At 49.7% G+C, this 20,297-nt stretch overlaps 1 protein-coding gene across 1 annotated transcript in view; it reads right to left on the bottom strand.

Annotated features, from left to right (window-relative positions):
• The window catches only part of LOC114085726 (dihydropyrimidinase-related protein 2), a 62,473-nt gene that overhangs the window by 26,333 nt on the left and 15,843 nt on the right, over positions 1–20,297 (bottom strand). The window lies entirely within an intron of this gene.

Here is a 20,297-nt window from a genome sequence, read left to right as displayed (position 1 = left end):
AAGGTACCCTTGGGTAAACTACTTAATCTCCATGGTCCTAAATGTCTTGCTGGTTTAAAATGGGGGACAATATTACCCAGCACAGACATTTATCATGGGGATTAAATGAGAAGCGTAGCTATCACCCTTATTGAGCTCCCTGATGTAAACCCTCCAACAGTGTCCCCTTGCACTTCATTTGAAGATTAGAATCCCAGGCAACCTTCACACATGATCCTAGATCAGCCCCACCTTGCATTCTGCTCTCCAGCGCCAAAGGCTGTTTTGGGGGTGCTGCACCCCCAGCCTGTCCTCCCACCACAGGGCGCTTGCAGGTGCCATTCTCTCTCCTAGGCCTCGGGGAGCTCTCACCCAGCCACTGTGATGGCAGGCTTCCTAGACTACTGTCACCCATCTTTATAGGAAGCACTTCAGAAATACAAAGCAAAAGGATTTGTCCAAGGTTGAATCAAACTTGGGCAACAAGAAAGATGAAGCCCAGGATTCCAGATGCCTAAAGCAATGAGGCATTCTTCCTAAATAAAATATTAGATGTTCTGCACCCAGGTAAGCAGTTCTGAGCTAAGAAAATGCCAGCCTTGGCAACACGGTGAGCTCAGGTTTCTGAAATGAATCAAACCTTGCAGATGCTGCTAAACTGGGATCCCCTGAGCTTGGCTTTATATATGTCAGGGATATGGCCGTCCGACACATTGACTACCCTGATCAGAATAGTACAAATTGTATATATGCACTAAATGTCCCAATGCACCATATAAAAATGCATGCAGTTACTATGTGTCAATTAAAAATTTTTAAAATATGGCCCACTGTGGTAAATTTCTTTGGATAGAATCCACTTTTTCACAAATATTTGCAAGTATTAGTATAAAATATAAGCATATGTCTATGTAATCGATCAGACCTATATCTGTAATACACTAACATTATCTAAAAAAGTAAAATCGATGCACATTTTAAATGCAATTCTCTCCCTTGGTAAAATGTTACCAGAAATTCTAATTTTTCTTCTTAAATTGTGCCCCTGACTCCATCCTCACAAAAAAAAAAAAAAAACAGAAAAACCTCAGCAACAATCAGTTTGGACAGTCTCCACAGTCACTCCCCTGCTTCACCTCTCGCCCTCCTCCAAACCTCCCTCCTAAGCAGCCAAGTGAGTTTTCTAAAACCTTTACTCAGCTGCTGCCAGTCGCCTGCTTAAATCCTTCAGGGGCCATCCTCCATCTGCAGAGTCAAATTCAGACTCTTTCCCCAGGTCCAGTGGGTCTGGGCCCAGCTAATATCCCCAATGCACTCTGTCCCCTACCTGCTCACGGCCATGGCCACCCTGACAGCTTGTCACTTCTTTGGGCCACCCAGCACCTGCCCATCCCAGATGCCCCTTCTCTGGAAATCCACTGTCCTTGTTCCTCATCCTTCTCATCGGGTCTGTCACCATCCCACGGGGACACCACGATTTGAAATAGTTTCCATACAAGCATCACTAATAATTTGCTGTCTGACCACGCCCCCACTAGGACATAAATTCCTCAGAGCAGGGACTGAGAGTCGGGACACAGGAAGAGCTCAATAAATGATCTAAGTAAATAAAAGAATGTTGCCTCTCAGCTCTCACGTTCCGCCACACAGGATCAGGTGAAGCAGCCAGAGTTAGAGTCACCCCTTGGTATTACAAGGCAAAGTCTTGCCCATGCCAAAATCCACAGACGCTCAGGTCCCTTATGTAAAATGGCATAGCATTTGCATATGAACCATTCAAATCCTTGAGTGTCCCCTTCCTTCCTTCCTTCCTTCCTTCCTTCCTTTTTCTTTATTGTGCTTGGGATCAAATCCAGGGCCCCCAAGCAGGCCCCCTACCACTAGCTAAATCCCACATACTTTATATCATCTCTAGATTATTCATAATACCTAGAGGGATGCCTGCATGCCTCCGTTGGAGCGGATTCAGTGGATTCAGCATTACTAAATGCTTTGAAGCACATTTCAGTTTTGCTTTTTGGAACTTTCTGGAATGTTTTTTCCAAACATTTTCGACCTGTAGTTGGTTGAACCCACAGTGGGTTGATTCACAGATGCAGTGTGTGTGGATATGAAGAGACATCTGTACTGTCCTAGAGCCCGACAGCTTTTCCTGCTCATGCCCCAGAGCTGCTGTGAAGCCCAGAGGACCCCTGCACAGCCATGCTGCCTGCCAATCAGAGGGCCGTCTTCCACTGGTGGCAGGGGATGAGGGAGAAACTTGTTTTCTTAGGATAGATGGAGATGTCCAGGGCTTGCCAAGCTCGTGTAAGGCCTGGGTTCAATCCTCAGTACTGAACAAAGAAAGAGGAAAGATTGCTTGAAAAAGAAAAAAAAGGTTTTAGGGCTCGGGATGTGGCTCAGTGGTAGAGCCCTTGCTAGTATATATGAGGCCCTGGGTTCATTTCCCAGTGCTGCAGAAAAATAAATAAATAAAAGTGATTTTTCTGATGATACAATCTTAAGTAGAAAATCTCAAATTTTAGGCAAAGTTAATATCACATCTAATCCAATCACCACCACCACCACCCTGCCAAAAACCAGCCTACTCGAATTTGGTATATTTCCTCTATACCTTTTCTCTACAGATTATATTTTTATTCTATTTTTTTTTATTTATAGTTCGTCTCTTCTCAAAAATTTTTAAAGTGAAAGATAATTATAAGAAGACTTGATTAAAGCAGAAATAGGAATAAAAGATGGTATAGGAGGAAAAAAATAATGGTGGACATAAAATGAAACCAAGAACAAGGCCTGTCTGTATGTCGCACGCGTGTGTGTGTACTAAACACTTGTGTTTGCAGGTAGATGTATTTGCATGTGTGTACAGATAAATAACATTTGTCCTACACATGGCTGGATTTAAGGTCAGGCCTTCTAGCCAAAGTAAACAAGGAAGCCTGATATGTTCAGCAGATCTGTTTCCTTTGGGATTAAAAGAACCCACCCCTCTCGGGAGAAGGGCAAACACTGCCAAGGCCAAGATCCACAAGCTCACAGCTAGAGAATGATCCTTTCCGCTCTATTGCTCTCTGATGACTTTTAAAAATACTTTAATGTTAGTACTATTAGATAAAGCATTTGATAATATTTTTAATTTGCACATATATTACAGAGAAATAAGACAGTTCTGACCCTGGGTTATTTTTCTTTTGTTCCCTTTGTCACTGTTGGTATTAAATGAGCAGCTGCTTCTTTTTCAGTTGTCCATGGACCTTTATTTTTTATATTTATGTGGTGCTGAGCACAGTAGCCTCACACACGCCAGGCAAGTGCTCCACCACTGAGCCACCACCCCAGCCTTTAGAGCAGCTTCTTGATACCACAAACCTGGTGGTAAATGTTCCAATTCATTCCTCTTTCTTTCTTTTTTTTTTCCTTTTTTTTTGGAACCCAGGGCAATTCTAGGCAAGCCTCTACCAGTGAGCTGCACCCCCAGGTCTTGAATTTTTAGGAGAAAAAATATTATCTTTCAAAAGCTCAGTTCCTCCATCAGCTTCGCTTCCCTCCCTTAACCTGGGAACTCTGGGAAGCCCTGTGAGCATTCCCACTCCACGCCCTAGAGCAAGCACTCTCCCCCTCCCTAGCCCACACAGTGGGAGGTGTCTGCAGAGGACACCCTCAGACCAGTGACAGCCCACAACCCCAGGTGCCCCAGGGGTGGCAGATCACTTGTGTCACAGTCCTCATGCCCTGTGGAGCTCACAAGAACAACCTTGAGAGCTTATTAAAACCCAGTGTGGGCCTCACCCAGAGCTCTGAGGCTAGGTGCAGGCTGGGACCTGGTGATCTGCATTTCTAGTGAGCACCCAGATCTGCTGAGGACCACTCTGACAACAGCCAATTAGAGCACAGTTTCCCATTTGTTTCCGGCCCTCCCCCTGCATTCACCAGCAGGACCTGTGGGCTCCTCAACAGTATCATGAGAACAAGCATCAGGCTCCCTGGCTGCAGTCCACAGCTGCCCTCCACGCTGGGCATGCAGAACTGGCTTGGGAGCCAGTGCCTAGCGCTGGGGACCCTTGAAAACTCAGCTCCAGAAGAAGCCGAGTACTTCAGGGAAATACTCGGGCTTCCTCCAAGACCTAGCGAGGCTGAGAAGCCCCTGAGAAGCTGCATGGGTTTTCCCACAGTCCTCTTCCCAACCGAGTTCTCCTGGGAAGAGCTCCTCTAAGGGAACAGGACAGAAGGTCATGCTCACTTCCGGAGGCAGCGGAGTCCCTGTTCGGATGCAAGCTGGAAAGACTTGCCCGGAACTCACAGGCCTTCCCTCTGGGGACCTTCCTATGCCATCCGCCCTTGCAAGAGGGAGCACACAGCCACCAGCCAGACACCAGCCAGCCACCAGCAGTGACAAGAGGTGGACCTTGGGGTCCAAACACCCCCATCCTGCCTGCCACAGTCCTCCTTGTTGTGCTCACACTCTGGGACTTGCCATTTTGTCACTAGAAAACACAGGCATGAAGCCACCTACCATGAACTACAAAAAGTCTACATAGGACCTGCAAAAACACACACACACACACACACACACACACACACACACATGGGCTTCCATTCCCTCAGGCTGTGCTGGGGAACACTATTGGGGATTCTGGGGGGAGTCTGGGAACCTGCTTGGTGGGGAAGCCAAGAACGGGCCAGGGACAGTGGCCTGAACTTGGAAGCTACAAGCAGAATCTGGAAGTACTTCCATCCAAACACCACCAGCTATTTCCAGAGGGCTATTACAAGATGCCGATCCTTAATCCAAGAATCCAAACCCCAAAATGCTCTAAAATCTGATACCACAAGTAGAAAATCCCACCTCTGACCTCATGTGACAGGTCCCAGTCAAAACGCAGGTACTCTAAAATATTGCATAAAATTACCTTCAGGCTGTGTACATAAGGTATATAAGAAACACAAATGAATTTCACATTTCGACTCAGGATGGCTCATTATACAATTGCTCTAAAACTTGAAACACTCTGAAATTTGAGATGTGTCTGGTCCCAAACATTTCAGATAAGGGCTATTCAAACCATATTACTTACATTAAAATTGTCAAAGGACCCTACATTTTTTAATAGCTTAATAGAGATATAATTCGCATAATACATTTTATCTATTTAAAGATACAACTCAGTGATTTTTAGTATATTCACAGATCTGTACAACTATCACCACAATCTATTTTTAGAGCAACTAAAAGAAACCCGTACCATTAGCAGTCCCTCCCCATCCCTCCTGCCTCTGTTAGTCCCAGCCCTAAGCCACCACTATCTACCGTCTCTATGGATTTGCTTATCCCAGACGAAGCTCGCTCGCAGATACAATCACACACACAATGCGTGGGCTTGTGGTCTTGCTGCTGGTGCTTAGTGGGCACAGTGCTTGCAAAGCTCGTCCCTGCTGCAGCCTGAATCAGTACTCTGTTCTTTTTATGACTTCAGTGGCTCTGGCTTCCCTATTTTTATGCTTTATTGCATAAAACAAGCATAGTGCAAAGACATAGAAAAATAGAATGCTTCTTGAAAATTCACATATCAGACCTGAATGTTTCAAACATTTTACTTATTTATTTATTTTAGATCACTGGAGACTCACATGCAGTTTTTAGAAGTGACACAGAGAGATCCTCATCTGCTCCCCCTCCCCACCCCCTGTTCCCCTGTCTGCGCTCTTCTTTGGCTTCCTGATGTTTACTCTGAAGGTCCTGAGCAGGGGTTCTGGAGGTGCCGCCCCAGCTCGCTTGCATGAGGCTGCTTATCTCACTCTCCTCTGTCTTTTCCTCTCCTGGTCCTCCTTCCTCTCTCCTGACCTGCCTCCTCCCTCCTCATCCTTCTGCCTCCACAGTCTTCCTCACAGCCAGTCTTGGCCCCACACTTGCAGGCCAATGGATCTGAGGGACGGGCCCCACTTCAGTATAAGACAAGTAAGTGCCCGTGATAAGCACCTCAAACAGAGGAGCCCGTTGGCAACAGCACCCGTCAGAGTGGGCACCTGCTGCAAGAGGGAGCTGCCCATCTTAAAGCTGGAAGTGGGCACCTGGAGCCACCCACCCCTGCACTCCACTCCCTCTGCTGGCTACAGTTCCTGGGCCTGGGCCTGCTGGAGCAAGGTGGCCTGTTCCTTTCAGGCTGCTGGAAGATGGCTCAGGAAGAACCAGAACCAGAACCAGAGCTGGAGAGTGAATCTGGGAGCAGGACAGAGAGAAGGCCTGGATTCCCAACTCAAAGATTTCTTACTCTAAAGATGACCTTGAAAAGCCACCTCTGTCTCTTCGTCCCATTTTCACAGATGAACACAGACACAACGAGGATCCCCACTTTAGGAACAAGATGCCCCTCTCCTCGAGGCACGGGACAATGGCATGGAAAATGGAACCCTCTCATGAGTTCAGCCTGTGGCTTGGGAACGTCACCAGAATCCCAGCAGCCCACACTGGTGCAGGTTCCCAGGCCTCTGCAGACGGCTCTCCCACGCCTGCCCTTGCTGGTGCCCACGCTAGGCAGGTGGCAGGTTCAGGATCCCAGGGTCCCATATGAGGAGTGGAGCCTGCAGGGCTTGCCTCTGCGGTATGGAGGGCCCTCAGCAGCCTGAGGCAGGTGGCCCTGGTCTCCAGCCCTGGCTGACAGTCACCCTCACGGCTTGTCCCGGTGAGTGGTCAGCCCAACTTTGCATTCCTGAGCCCTTTTCCGTCACCCAGAACACATGCAGCTCCCTCAGGCCAGCGGATGGCAGAGGAATACGCAGTGTGAGGCGTGGAAGTCACTTCCGGGCATGAGGTGAAGAGCCCTTCAACATGCTGGCACCTCATAAAACCCTTCTCTCCAGGCCCCGTGGCATGTGGGCTCCTGGCATCCCAGATCAAAGGCCAGGCTAATAAGATCTGCGTGTCGTGACGAAGGGTCATTTACAAGGTGTAAATCCTAAAGAGTGATGAACCAAACGATGAGCAGAAACTCTCTGACTCACCAAAAGCAGATGCAGGGGAATAAGAGACCCATCTGCAGGCAGCGTGGGTCAAGGCCCCAGGAACAGGCCCCCAGAGGCAGCCGTGGGCATGGCCTGGGCCTGGGGAGAGGACCCAGTGACCAGCCCACTCCCCCACCCTACTTTACACTTGACCTTGAGACTTGGGGGTTTGCTGTCCCTCACTCAGAAAGGCCGTGCACAGTCTTGAGTGCTCTCTGCAAGGAAAGTTTCATCAAGCCAGGAGTCGTGTGGGGAGCAACAGTCAGAGAGCACAAATATCACTGTTTGTACATAATGACACTTCTATCTGACCCTGAATCTCACTGACAGCAGCAAATCTAGCAGACTCCACCTGCAGACACAGTGGTTGGAACCAGAACAATTCTGAAGGTCTCTGAATCCACCTCTCACTTTTCTGATGAAGACTCTGAGACCCTGAGACGTTTCAAAAGTTGCTCAAAGATGGGTGATCAGAGGTAGCAATACCAGAATTAAATCCAGGACTGAATCTCAAATCTGCACCATTTCCTCTGCTCTTTATTCCACAGGAGAAACATTACCTATGACCTCACCACCCTAATAAGACCTACTATTCTTTTTCCACATTATCTTCCAGGTCTGTCTTGTACATGTATTTTATGTGGTATGACCACGGGGCATGCTCCCTTTTAATTGTGTGGGGTTTTTCTTTTTCTTATTTTAATTGCATGTGGTCTTAGAGTCATCATAATCTAATTTTTAGTGTGAGCTGCTCTTGGGGAATCTGCTATCATGTTCTCTACCATTTCCCTATTGCAGAACCCTTCCACTCTTCCTCTGTTATGAATACATTCACACTAATGCTCTTTTGCATGGCTTTCTCTGGAGAGCCTTAGAGTGGGCGTTACTGGACGGACTGCAGTTCCTAATCCAGACAGCCACACTGTGATCCAAAAGTGTTGCCACTTCACTCTGCCACCAGCAACAGAGTGGGACGTCACCCCAGACAGTGCTAATATCCATTCTATCTGCTTGTTATTTAAGGGGGTAAAACACAAAACTCTTTCCACTCTACCAGGCTATCTCTGTTTCAGATGAACAGACCCTTTCCAAGACCAGCTGCAGAAAGTGATTGACAACTCAACAGAGCACAACCCAAGGGCCACATCTGCCATGTTAGTGCTAGTCCCTGGCCCTTCTCCCAGGTGCTTCTCAGGTATGTCAACCTGAGCCCTGAGACAACTCCTTCACCAAGGCTAAGGCCTCTGAGATCTAAGCATTTCTGAGTTCAAGGTTCTGAGTTCCTTGACCCGGGCACAGAGAGAAGCTGTGCTTTGTCTCCCCTCCATGTTTATGTTCACAGACTGGCACAGGCCTGATAGGAAATGCCATCTCCAAAACAGGATGACGAAGTGTGGCCTGGGGAGAAGGCAGGAGAGCCAAATCCATTCAAGGGCAAAGCCTCCAGCCCCAGGTCCATGCAGAACGTCTCCAAGAGATGTTGAAATCCTCAGCTAAGCGTGGGGCGCGGATTCTACTTCCTGTAATTAGACAGGCATTCTAAATCTGAGTCGGAACAAAAGCCACATTGACAGTATCTCCATGTCCCTTCACCGGTGGGGGAAGCACCAACCCAGCCTCCTACTTTTCGATCCTGGAATTCCTCTAGCGTCTGAAGTCCCAAGAAGCCACTTGACAGGCCCTCAGGCTGACCAGCTCTCCAATGCCTAGCACGGACAACAGGGCCCCCACTGCACCATCTATAAAGCTAGGCTGGAGTATTGCTGCACTTATGAAAGAAACGTCCCCGCAGCTGTAGCCACCCACACTGAACTTGCTGGGACAGAGGTGAGACAACCATCCACGGGGAATCTTCAGTCTACCAGAGGCTCAGGGCTTTGGCTCCAGAGTCACCTGCCTGGGCTTGAATTCTGGGACTGCTGCTAACTAGTTCTGGGACCCAGGGCAAATTAATTAACCCTTCAGTGCCTCAGTTTCCCCATCTGAAAAAGAACAGCAACAGTGCCTACTTCCTAGTAGAAGGGTTCAAAGCGCGAACTCTGAAGTCTGAATTTGCACCCTGACCCTGCCAAGGATTAACTGTAACTTTGGGATCCTTTACCCTCTCTGGGCCTCGGTGTTCTCATCTGTAAAACGGACATCATGATAGTACCACTCACAGGGCTGCTGTAAGTAGTGTGTATAAAGGGCTTACAATAGCGGGTCCTGCATAAATCTGGGTCAGATAAACCCAGAGTAACAGGACCACCCGAGGATAAAGTGACCTGATGCAATTCCCAGCCCCACACTGTGATCCGCAAACATCCGAGCACCTCCAATGCAGCTTATGGGGAGACCAGCCGCACCCCTCGGCAGCAGGGGAGGGGCTCATGGGGCAGACTCAGGCACAGAGCGCCAGCCTGGAAGAACAGGATGCAGGAAGGGTCTGATAAAGGCGCAACTGAGAGAAGGAAGCAGGAGCCCACAGTGCCACAGGAAGACCTGGAACTGGTGCCATTCACCAGAGGGCAGTCTCCTGATGACACTAAGACTCCGGGGACAAACAGATCTGTCCTGTTTATACAGCAAGCAGGCACTGATGGTAAGTCAGAGACTCTCTGTCAACAGATGTAAATACAGGCGTTCACCTCACAGGCACCCCAAACCTGGGACCCCAAGATGTGAACAATCTCCCATCACATAGGACATGCTAGGAACAAATTCACTTTCCATTTTATTAGAAATCAAATGCAAATAAAACTGGCAGTAGCAACAGATAAGCCAAGCTGTCCTCATTAACAGAATTCATGTCATTCCAATCAAAAGCAAAGAAACCTAATCCTGCGAGTGGGTCCCAGGGGTCCCAGGGAACATCAGCTCCATCTCCACCAGGCTTTGAAGATGATGAAATGACTCCAACTTTCAAAACCCCAGAAATACAGGGAGCCCAGGCTGGATGGATGCCCCAGTTCTGCCCTCCCCACACGTATGTATGCATGCATGTTCACATGGGCATGTGTGTGTGCGTGTGTGTGTGTGTGTGTGTGTGTGTGTGAGCGTGACAGGGAGGGGAGGGTGGAGACGAGTTCCCTCCCTACTTCCTGGGTCCTGGGACGTTGCAAGGAAACACGGGAGACTTCCCAGTTCTCTCCACAGTCTGCCAGAAATAAATTCCAGACTATGAACAAATTACAGCAAGACGAGAGATATAATGAGCAACAGAAAGCCTGGGGGCTGTGGCGACAACCCAGCGGTGCTCCACGTGGGGACGAGGTCCGCCCCTCCTGCCAGTCCTGAGGAACTCCACCTCCAAGGAGGGGTGGCCGTTGGCTGTGTCGGCCAGATGAGGTGGCTGGAGAAATATGTGGGTAATGACACTTCCTCTGTTTGTCTCTGCTTTGGTTGCCACGGGCTACAGGACCACAGATTCGGTGCTGGCTTGCCAAAAATAAGAGATTACAGGGCTGTGCAGAACATCAGGAAAAAGAAGTCACACCACAAGGCCTCCACGTGCAGAGGATGGTTCTGACTCAGTTTTCTTTCCTGTTGTTCCTTTCTTAAGAAGGCACTAAGACTATAAACTTGAGACTTGCCGCTTTCCAAAGGCCAATGACAGTGACCGGAAAGAACACTGAGCAGATCAGCGAAAGGGTCCTGTTGACATTTTTAGAGGCCTATCTGCAAACAACCAGTGTGATCAGATTACCATGAGCCTTCTGCAAAATGACGGATTGAGATACATGATGCGATGCTCACACCTCTATTTGAGGACATCATTTCTGGACAGATGATACATTCTTATAATAAAATCAAGAGCACCTCGTTCAAATAATAACCAGGGGGTACCCAGGACTCTAATCAGCATGTGAGCACCCAAACCCTTGGACAAAAGCTGCCGCCGGGACAGTCTGGCTACACACAGTGAAGAACAGGTCAGCCATTGGACCACAGCTAAACTCAGGAACAAAGGCAGGCGGAGTCTGGACAATCCCTCCTGCGTCCCCTCCAAATGAAGTCCAGCAGGGAAGGAAGCCTCGGTGATGTCATGTGTTGACCGGGCCCAATCTAGAGCCAACATAATTTGATGGGTGTTTTCCTCCTAGGAACCTGGACTGAATTCAAAAACACAGCAAAAAAAACATAGCGTGCCATCCCGCGAGCCTGAACCTCAGCCACTGTACCATGGTGTCAGCCCTTCTCAGGCCAGAGCTCATGGGTCAATGGGTCTTTTTTGTCCCCGGTTGATTAGCAAGACTCTGAGTAAAAGCCAATGTATCTGGACAGGAGGTTCAAGCCTGGTGAGGGACCTGTTGTTCAGGGAGCCTGTAATTACTCTTTAAGACTGTGTGGACGGTTTGAGAGTCCAGGTGACACCGGCAGCCCAGAACCACGCCCGCCACATGTAAATGCAAACCCCCGCTCACAGTATGTTCTCTTCCTTCCCAGGAAGGCCAGAGATAAGAGATAATAACCCAGATGCAAAGCACAGCTCCAAAGGAACTATTCTTTAGAGAAAAATTCCTTGAAGTGAAAATGATTTCAATGCCCAAACCCGGGAACACCAGAAAGACTGAGAAAAACACAACAAAACCTTCCACTATCCCTCCAATCACACAAATATTAATAGATCATTAATGTGCTCACATGTCTATATAACCTTTTTTCAGACCAACATAAACACACATGTATATTTTTTACAAAGTAGTATTATAATAAAGGGAAGTATGTAAATTACACTTCAAGAAAACTCTTTACAGGGGAGGGTTGAAGGCATGACTCAGAGGTACTGCATGTGCTTAGCATGTACAAGTCCCAGGTTCAATCTCCAAAAAAGAACCCTTGTATCCAACTAGACATACTGATTATAGTCTGTGTCTTGTCCCACCAACGTAGTATGAACATGTTCACATTAATAAATATTTTCCACAATGGTTTTTAATGACTATGTACTACTTCTTCCCAGAGAAAGCCATACATAATTTACCTAACAATCGCTTATTCCAGTTTATTTTGAATGACTTGCTCTCTTGAGAACTCAGGGGTCCCAGAAAAACTGTGAATTCCTTCTGAGGGTACCCCTCGCCCCTCGTGGCCTATGGACTTCCTTTTAGGCTCCTTCTCTTAAAGGTCCCTACCATTCCCAACACTGTCACCCAGAGGAGCAAGCTTCCGACACATGAACCATTAGGGGACAAAGGACATCCAAAACATAGCAACTCCCCCTGGCAAACCCAAGACTTGGCAGGAAGGGGTCAGGGTGGACATGGTTCACGTCAGACTCCTCCTCAGTTCTGCCGTGGAGGAGTGTGCAGAGTATGGCAGCCGCAGAGCCCCAGGGGCACCTGGTGCTGACCTCCCAGCTCTGTGCTCCATCTGCCCATCTAGGATGAGGGAGGCAGGGCTCCCAGGAAGCTCTTAACCTCCTCTTCTCCAATTGAGTCCATTACCCCTCCTTCAGGAGCCTTCCAAGAGCATCCCGAGGGAAAGCAGCCACTGGCCCTCAGACCTGGCAGAGTACTGGATGGTTTTCACCTCCTCACCGGCACGACTGCCCAGGACCCAATGACACCTTGCTACCCAAATCTGACCAGCTGACTCCTCTCCCATTCTTTACAAAACTGCCCAGAGGACTTCCATTTGGCCAAAATGGGAGTCCCCAAACTGCTCTTGGAGAGAGGTGACTGTAGACTCTCAGAGTTGGAATCTTCCTGCTGCCGCACAATGGACAAAGGTCATCCAGGCCCTGCCCTGAGCAAAGACTTGAGAGATGAGCTTCAGTGAGGAGCCTTATGGGCACAGAGGAGGACAGAGAGGACAGCAAGGATGGCGGCAGAGAAAGATAGAGACAAACCTGCACACAGCGAGACCAGCTCTGGGACGCAGCCCCACCTCAGAGCTGAGCCCTGCCTGTGCCAGAGGCCACCCAGAACCCTGATTCACCGGGAAGGGCTTCAACTTCCGGGGCTGGTTCCCTCTTCTAGGAAGAACCATGCACCCCTGGATCATGAACTGAAACCGATTTCCATGCATGTATGAGTTTGTCAGAATAAAACCCAACTACTATAAATAACCGTTAAGCTGTAATTTAAAAAAATAAATAAATAAGTAACATTTTTCCCAAGGCAAAAAAATAATAATAATAATAGTTAAAAGTAGCTGGGTGCTGGACATGGTGGCACACACCCTAATCCCAGCTCCTCAAGAGGCTGAGGCAGGAGCGTCCAAAGTTCAAGGCCAGCCTGGGCAACAGAGCAAGACCCCGTCTGAAAGAAAAAATAAAAAGGGTAGGGATGTAACTTAGTGGTGAGCACCCCTGGGTTCCATGCCCAGTGCAGGGGATGGGGGCCAGTTTATAAAGACCAAGCTTTCCAGAAGAGGGTGGAAAGGACCTTTGGGGAAAGGACTTAACAGTGACCATGTGCCAGGCACACACTCAGTGACCTCGTGTATCATACCCACTTTATGCTGCACAGTAACTGAAATCATATTAGAAATCAGAAAACCATGGCTTAGAATGACCATGATCCCTGGCAATCCCACACTTGGACACATACCCAAGAGCAGGAAAAGCAGGGGCATGGACAGACTTCGGGTGCCCACCTTCACAGTGGCATTTTTCAACATTACCAAACGGTGGAACCCAAGCGCGCATAAACAAACCAGCACGCACAGTGCAAGATCATTCCGTATCTAAAAGGAGGGAAGCTCTGACGCATGGTACAACTCGGACAAAGAGCGAGGACATCAGCCTAGCGAAATGTGCTAGACCCAGCAGGACTCGGCTTTGGGATCTCCCTCCTATGACATCCCTAAATTCACAGAAACAAAGTAGCACAGTGGTTGCCAGGCGCTGGGGGCTGGGGAGGAGGGAACAGGGAGCTGTCCAAGGGAGACAGACCTTCAGTTTGGGAAGATCTGAAAAAGGTCCGTGGGTGGAAGGTGATACTGGTGACAATAACGTGACTGTGAACATGCCATGAATTGCACGCTGCAAAACAGTGGAAATGGCCAAGTTACGTTAGGCGTGTACGTACCCACAGTCGATGAAAACTGGGGCTCAGAGCAAAGAAAAATAGCCCGCCCCACTAGTAGTGAGCAGTGAATATCCTAGGGCCAAACCAGAGTCTAGGGACACAGGCCAAGCCCTACCTCCCCAGAAAGTCCCCTGCCTCGGGCTCACATTCTGCAGATCTTCCCTTGCACAACAAAGACCTGACTGTCAAAGTCCCCTTCCTGCCCTCCGGAAACTCCAGTAGGAAGAGTCCTCTGCCCCGAGCCTGCAGCATCTCCCACAGCCCTGCTGGGCCACACCCAATTCAGCCCTGTCAGTGAGAGCCGGGCTGCCTCCTTGGGAGCTGGATGTGGGGAGATTGCAATAGAAAACAAAGAGCTGGAGACGGGGGAAGAACTGAGAAGAACCGCGCTGGAGCCCCAGCTCTGCCCCTCCAACAGGAGGGCCTTCATGGCATCAGGCCCTCAGCAAGCCGCAGCTCCCGCCAGCCTCCCCTCCCCACTCCTTGCCTCCCCCACCCCCCTCCCAAGCCCTTCATAGGCTTTTGTTTTCAATACCCAGAAATACTGATTTACTTGTAAATTCTAAAACATACCAAACTCTCACCAGTTTCCACAAGCCTCCATCCTTCCCTGCACGTCTCTCTTCTGGGTGTCCACCACCTTCTCTTGCCAACTCACAGTCAGACCCAGGGGGCGAAATACAAGCCAGGCTTCAGGGGTAGGACACCCTGGGCCTGCTGGGTGAGGCCTCCCTGACTCTCTCAGGAAGCTTCTCTCTTCTAGAACCTTCCTCCAGCACACAGTATTCCATTTTAATAATTTCTTTGTAGAACTCCCCAGTAGATGGCAAATTCTCTGCAAACAGAGATGTTAACTGTACTTCTAATGCCCAGACGAGGACCAGCTACTTGGCCTGATACAAGTCGGCTAAATGGATGGATCGATGAATGAGCAAACCAATGCATGGGGGTTTCTTTAGCAGTGGAAACCACAGCACTAATCTGCTTTTATTTAAACAAAAGCAAAGGCTGCAACAGTACTGTGCAGGTGACCTCATCCTCTCCTCTCCTCAGCCCCTCATCAGCCCACAAACGAGGCCTTGGAGTCTAGCAAGTGCTCTCAGCTGTCAGTCCTGGCAGGGGCCGTGCTCATCACCATACATCAGAAACAGGGGAAGGCAAGGACGGAGTCAAATCAACACCCTGGAACCGCGCTTCATGCCTACTGTGCCCCCGATGGTGAAGGGCCCAGTGACATGCCAACCAGGACAACTGCTGGCCAGCAAGCCAAGTGACCAGGCTTCAAGTCCTTATTCGGTATCTTATCAACTGGGTGGTCTCGGGAGAGCCCCTCAGCCTCTCCCCTCAAGCCATTCCTTGGCATAACGTGGGGGACATTCCCATCTGTCTCACAGCAGGTAGGGTCTACACAGCGAGCAGCCACAAGCAAGGGCCCTCTAAACTACAAGTACAGAAGGAAATGATTCTTCCTATTCTGGCCTCTGGAGGGGATCTCCATCTGAGGCAGGAATGCAAGGACCTAGGAGACCCCGGGTCATGGTCAAGGGTACCTACAGGCTGCAGAAGTGCTGTGTGAGCAGGGGGACTGGAGGAAGAGGCTGCGGGACACCACCCTGCCCCCTCCCGGGCACAGAGCCACCCACTGCCCACTCCACCACAAAGCAGAATCCAGGATCGACACAAAAGGCAGTAAAGCAGGTCTCACCCTGGGCCCCACCAGGAGACGAGAGCAAACCCGGAGAAGTGGCGGTGGCCACTGCAGTCAGCCACAAATAGTGAACCCCAGAAAGAGGATCCCAGGGACTCTCAGGTGGGGCACTGAGAGCTCCACTGTTTGGGGTGTCCCTGATCTCAAGAATTCTGTCTGAACAAGTGGGCTTTAAAATAAAACCAAACTCAACAGCACTATGAGAGACCACCTCCCACCCCCTGGAATGGCTGTTCTCAAAATGACAACGGTGACATGGGGTGGGGAGGAGGGGAGACATCAGGACCTTCACACCCTGCTGTGGGAATGTCAATGGTGTGACCCATTTGGGAAACAGTCTGCAGGTTCCTTTAAACAAAGAGCTGCCGTGTGACCCAGCACTCCTGGGTACACCCATGCCACTCCTGGGTACATTCCCAAGACAGAGGAAAACCTACATCCACCCAAAAAAATGACCACGAAGGTACATTACTCTTTCACAATAACTAAAAAGTAGAAACAACACAAATGCCACCAACAGAAGGCTAGAGAGACAAAAGATGGTATATCCAGACAATGTTGTCAAGGAATGAAGGACATATTACAATGCAGCTGAGCCTTGAAAACAATATGCTAAAGAAAAGAACCAGGTGCAAAAGCCTATTTATATGAAGTTTCCAGAATAGGCAAATCTGTACAAACAGAAAATAGATTAGCAGTGTTCAGGGCCTGGGGCTTGGGAAATGAGGAGTAGCTTCTAATTGGTATGGGGTTTCTTGTTTAGATGTGTCCTAGTCTGTTTAGTGCTACTATAACAGAATGCCTGAGACTAGGTGACTTATAAAGAAGAGAAACTATTTCTCACAGTTCTGGAGGCTGGGAGGTTCAAGGTCAAGGGCCCTGCATATGGCAGCCTTTCTGCTGCACCATCCTAAGGTGGAGCGGAGGAAAGGAGCATGCATGTGCCAGAGAGGAGGCAGGACTCGTCCCTTCATCAGGAACCCCTGTTACAACAACCGGCCCACTTCTAAGGTCAATGGCACTAACCCACTCAGAAGGGCAGAGCCGCTGGCATCTCCCCACTTCTGTAAGGTCCCACTCTTCCACACTGTTGACCTGAGGACTAAGTTTCCCACCCGTGAATTTTGGGGGACACAGTCAATCCGCAGCAGGTGGCAAGAATATTCTGAAGTTACAGAGCAGTGATGGCTGTGAGTATGGGGAGAATCACTGGACGGTACACTTTAAAAAGCATGAATTTTACAGGAACACAAATCATATCTAAATTCTGAAAACTAATGTTAAAAGTATCAAAAGAGTTTGAATAAAACCAACACAGAAAGAAAAAGAGGGCGAGGGAGCTATAACCCTAAAGGACAAGACTCTGACTCAGGATCTTCTTTCCCATAGAAAATCCCTTCCGGAGCTCACAGGGAGGAAGGAGCAAGGGCAGCCCATCCGCCAAGTGCCTCCCAGACAAGGAGAAGGAGGCCGGCTCACACAGGGAGAGCGACCAGGGAAAACGGCCTTTCCTGAAGCCATGCTCGGGGCACCTATCCGTCACCAGAGGCCACCTGGGTCTGGCAGGGTGACCTGGAGAAGGGGACCGGGTCAGAAGCAGGAATGTTCCGTAGCTTCTCGACCATCAGACCCGCTCAGAATCAAGACAGAAGAGAAATTCAAACGCAATCACACAGGCCGAGGGCTCCGGCAACAGAGCTGCCAGAACTTTCCACCTGCTGCAGACAGAGCCCACTCCCTCGGCACCTCAGCCCACACTTCAGCACCAGGAGGGTCAGTACACCCTCCTGGCCGCCCCCGGAAAGGGAGCTGCTTCCTGGAGCTGAGCTTCCTTGGCCCTGAGGGCACCCGTCGCAGGTACCTGCTGAGTGCCCAGGGCAGCACCAACAATGATGTGAAGGAGGGTCACCGGGAAAAGGACACAGGTTGGACACAACCAGAGGCCATGCCCCCTCTCCAGGCTTTAGAGCTGTCCCCAGGAAACAGGGGGACTGTAACCCACAGGTCCATGTCCCTGACTCAGCCCTCGCTAGGCTTTCCATCAGGTGTGAGGCTCCTCTCCATCCTTGAGGGACAGCAGGATGCTGCCCTGAAGCTGCAGCCTGCACTCCAGCCCAGCCATAATTAACAAGTCCTTGTTTAGGAAGTGACCCTGTGCCTGGAATCTCCCATAAGCAGGAGGCTGTGCCCAGCGGGGGAGGACGCATACCAGGGAGGTGGCACGCAGCTGTCCTGGGGTGCTTTCTGCCAGCACCCACGTTCTAAGATCTAAAGTATAAAACTCAGCACAGCAGATCCTCCTCTTCCAAAGTAAGATGGGGAATGATTTCATGGGGGGAAGGGGAAGAACTGTCCCCTAAAGTGCACGGATTTGAAACCACCTCCGAATTCATACGTTAACAGTGTCTGGGGGTGGGGCCTTTAGCAGACAACTGGATGGCTCTCCTGTGATGGCTTTATAAGAAGAGAGACCCTAGCTGGCATGCTTGCTATCTAACCACGTGACGCCCTTTGCCCTCCCCAGATGCCAGCACCAATCTTTGACTTTCCAACCTCCAGAACCATGAGCCAAATAAACCTCTATTCTTTATAAATTACCAGTCTATGGCAGCCAGTTACAGCAACAGAAAGTGGAGTAAAACCAGAACTCTTCAATAAAGAGAGCTGAACCCCCTTTTTTAGATACATGTTTTTAGTTGTAGATGGACAGGATACCTTAATTTATTTACTTACTTACTTATTTTAATGTGGTGCTGAGGATCAAACCCAGTGCCTCCCATGCGCTGGGCAAGCGCTCTACCCCTGAGCTCCAGCCCCAGCCCCCAGCCGAACACACAACAAGAATTCAGCAGTGGCTGAGGACGTGACTCTGGAACTCTACCATCAACAGAAGCCATTTCAGAACGATGCTGACCACTCTTGACTAAAGGGTGAAAAAAGAGGTGAATGTTGAAATAAAGGGGCTGCAGACTTAGTCCTTCAGTGACTCGGGAGCCCAGCGTCATCATAAAGAGCTTCAACAGCAAAGCGGGGTTGACGGGCCACTCTCCCACGTGGGCACCCTGCGCGTGCTCTGTCCTATCCACCATGCCCCTGAACCTAACAGCAACCCTGATCGGCCAGAGAAGCTCCTGACAATTAAGAAACCAACACAGACGTGGGGCATCTCGCCTGAGCTAATCAGAGGCAGAGTGGAGAGCAGAACTCGGGTCTCCTGATTCCAGCACATGCAGATGTGTTAAGAGTGCAGGGCCTCAAATTCTTTCCATACACCTCATGCTTCCTTGGAGAATGCTTGGATCATCTACACAGAGGAGAAAACAATGCCCAGCACAGCGGCGCCAACCTGAGATACAGTCCCCTTCCCCCTGTGTCCCTGTCCCTCCTGTCCCTGTCCCTCCTCGAAACAAAATGCCACGTGCCTGGGGTGTTTCCCAGACCAACCTGGGAAGAGCTGAGCTGATGAACCTCACAGAGGACCGTGCCAAAGTGACCCAGAGAAATGAGGAAAGCAGAGACCCAGGCAGGGACAAGGAGCCCCGGCAGCAGCCCGCGGCACAGAAATCAGCTCAATCTGGCCCTGCACAGAAAGGGACTCTGGGGCTCCCAGGAGGGATTAGGTTCAGCTGGGGAGTGCGTGGCATCAGTTACTCCTCTTGATGGACTCTCCAAATGCCCCTCTGGGATGCAGGGGAAATCTAGGTCATCAAGCCAGGCTTCTGTTGGGACATCAGAGACACTCGATAGACCCCCACTGGGGTGCAGCCTCCTGCTTAGGAGCAGATGCATGATACCTGACCATTTTCCCCCTCTGTATTACAGAAAGGGGTCATTTAAGTGATGGTTGGACCAAAGGGCAGGAGAGATCTTGAGTTCTGGAATCTTCCCATTGCTGGCACTAGACAGGTAGTCTGATGCCTGATGGCAAACTCAAGGTGTGCATCTGAGATTTCTGCAAAGCACCCTGCATGGTGCTGGGTACAGACCGGCATCCATGAGTACTTTTTAAATGTTAAAAAGAAAACATTACCTTTCAATTCTGTGATCTGTGAGTGCCACTAGCGCAAAGCTTGGATCAGAACCCCGTCCTCATGCTCGCAAGCTCTGAGGATTAGAGTAAGTCCACTGGCTTCTCTAGGCTTCCTGATTCTTCACGTCTAGCATAAGGATCAGCCCCCCCAACCTTCAGGGCTGGCGGAAGGATTAGAAACGGCTCGCACAGAACATGCATGGCCCAGATTCCTGATGAACGTTGACCATCTGCTCCACCCAAATGACCTCGGTTTCTTCTCACTGCCTCTTGTGAAAAGAATGGAATCCTGCAAGGACAGAATCCTGCCCTCAACCCCTGGCAGGTCTGTGGAGGAATCCAGAAAGCAATTCCAAAGCCACTGCCTTTCAGAGCTCGTCAGAGGACAAGAGAACTTGACATAAGGCCCTGAGAGGTAGAGTGACACATGTCTGGGTGTGTCTGTCTTGCCCAACTGTCCTAGGGTCATGATTAGTAGAATATATAAGTATATTCATTTGGGCAATAACTTAATGCTCAGCCTACAAACAGGGGTCAAGCCCCATCTAATTGTGTGAAATGACTTCGA

This window comes from Marmota flaviventris, chromosome 3 (assembly GCF_047511675.1).
Source record: "Marmota flaviventris isolate mMarFla1 chromosome 3, mMarFla1.hap1, whole genome shotgun sequence".
Lineage (NCBI taxonomy): Eukaryota > Metazoa > Chordata > Mammalia > Rodentia > Sciuridae > Marmota > Marmota flaviventris.
The sequence above is the reverse complement of the archived record's forward strand: the minus strand, read 5'-3'. Positions and strand labels throughout refer to the sequence as shown.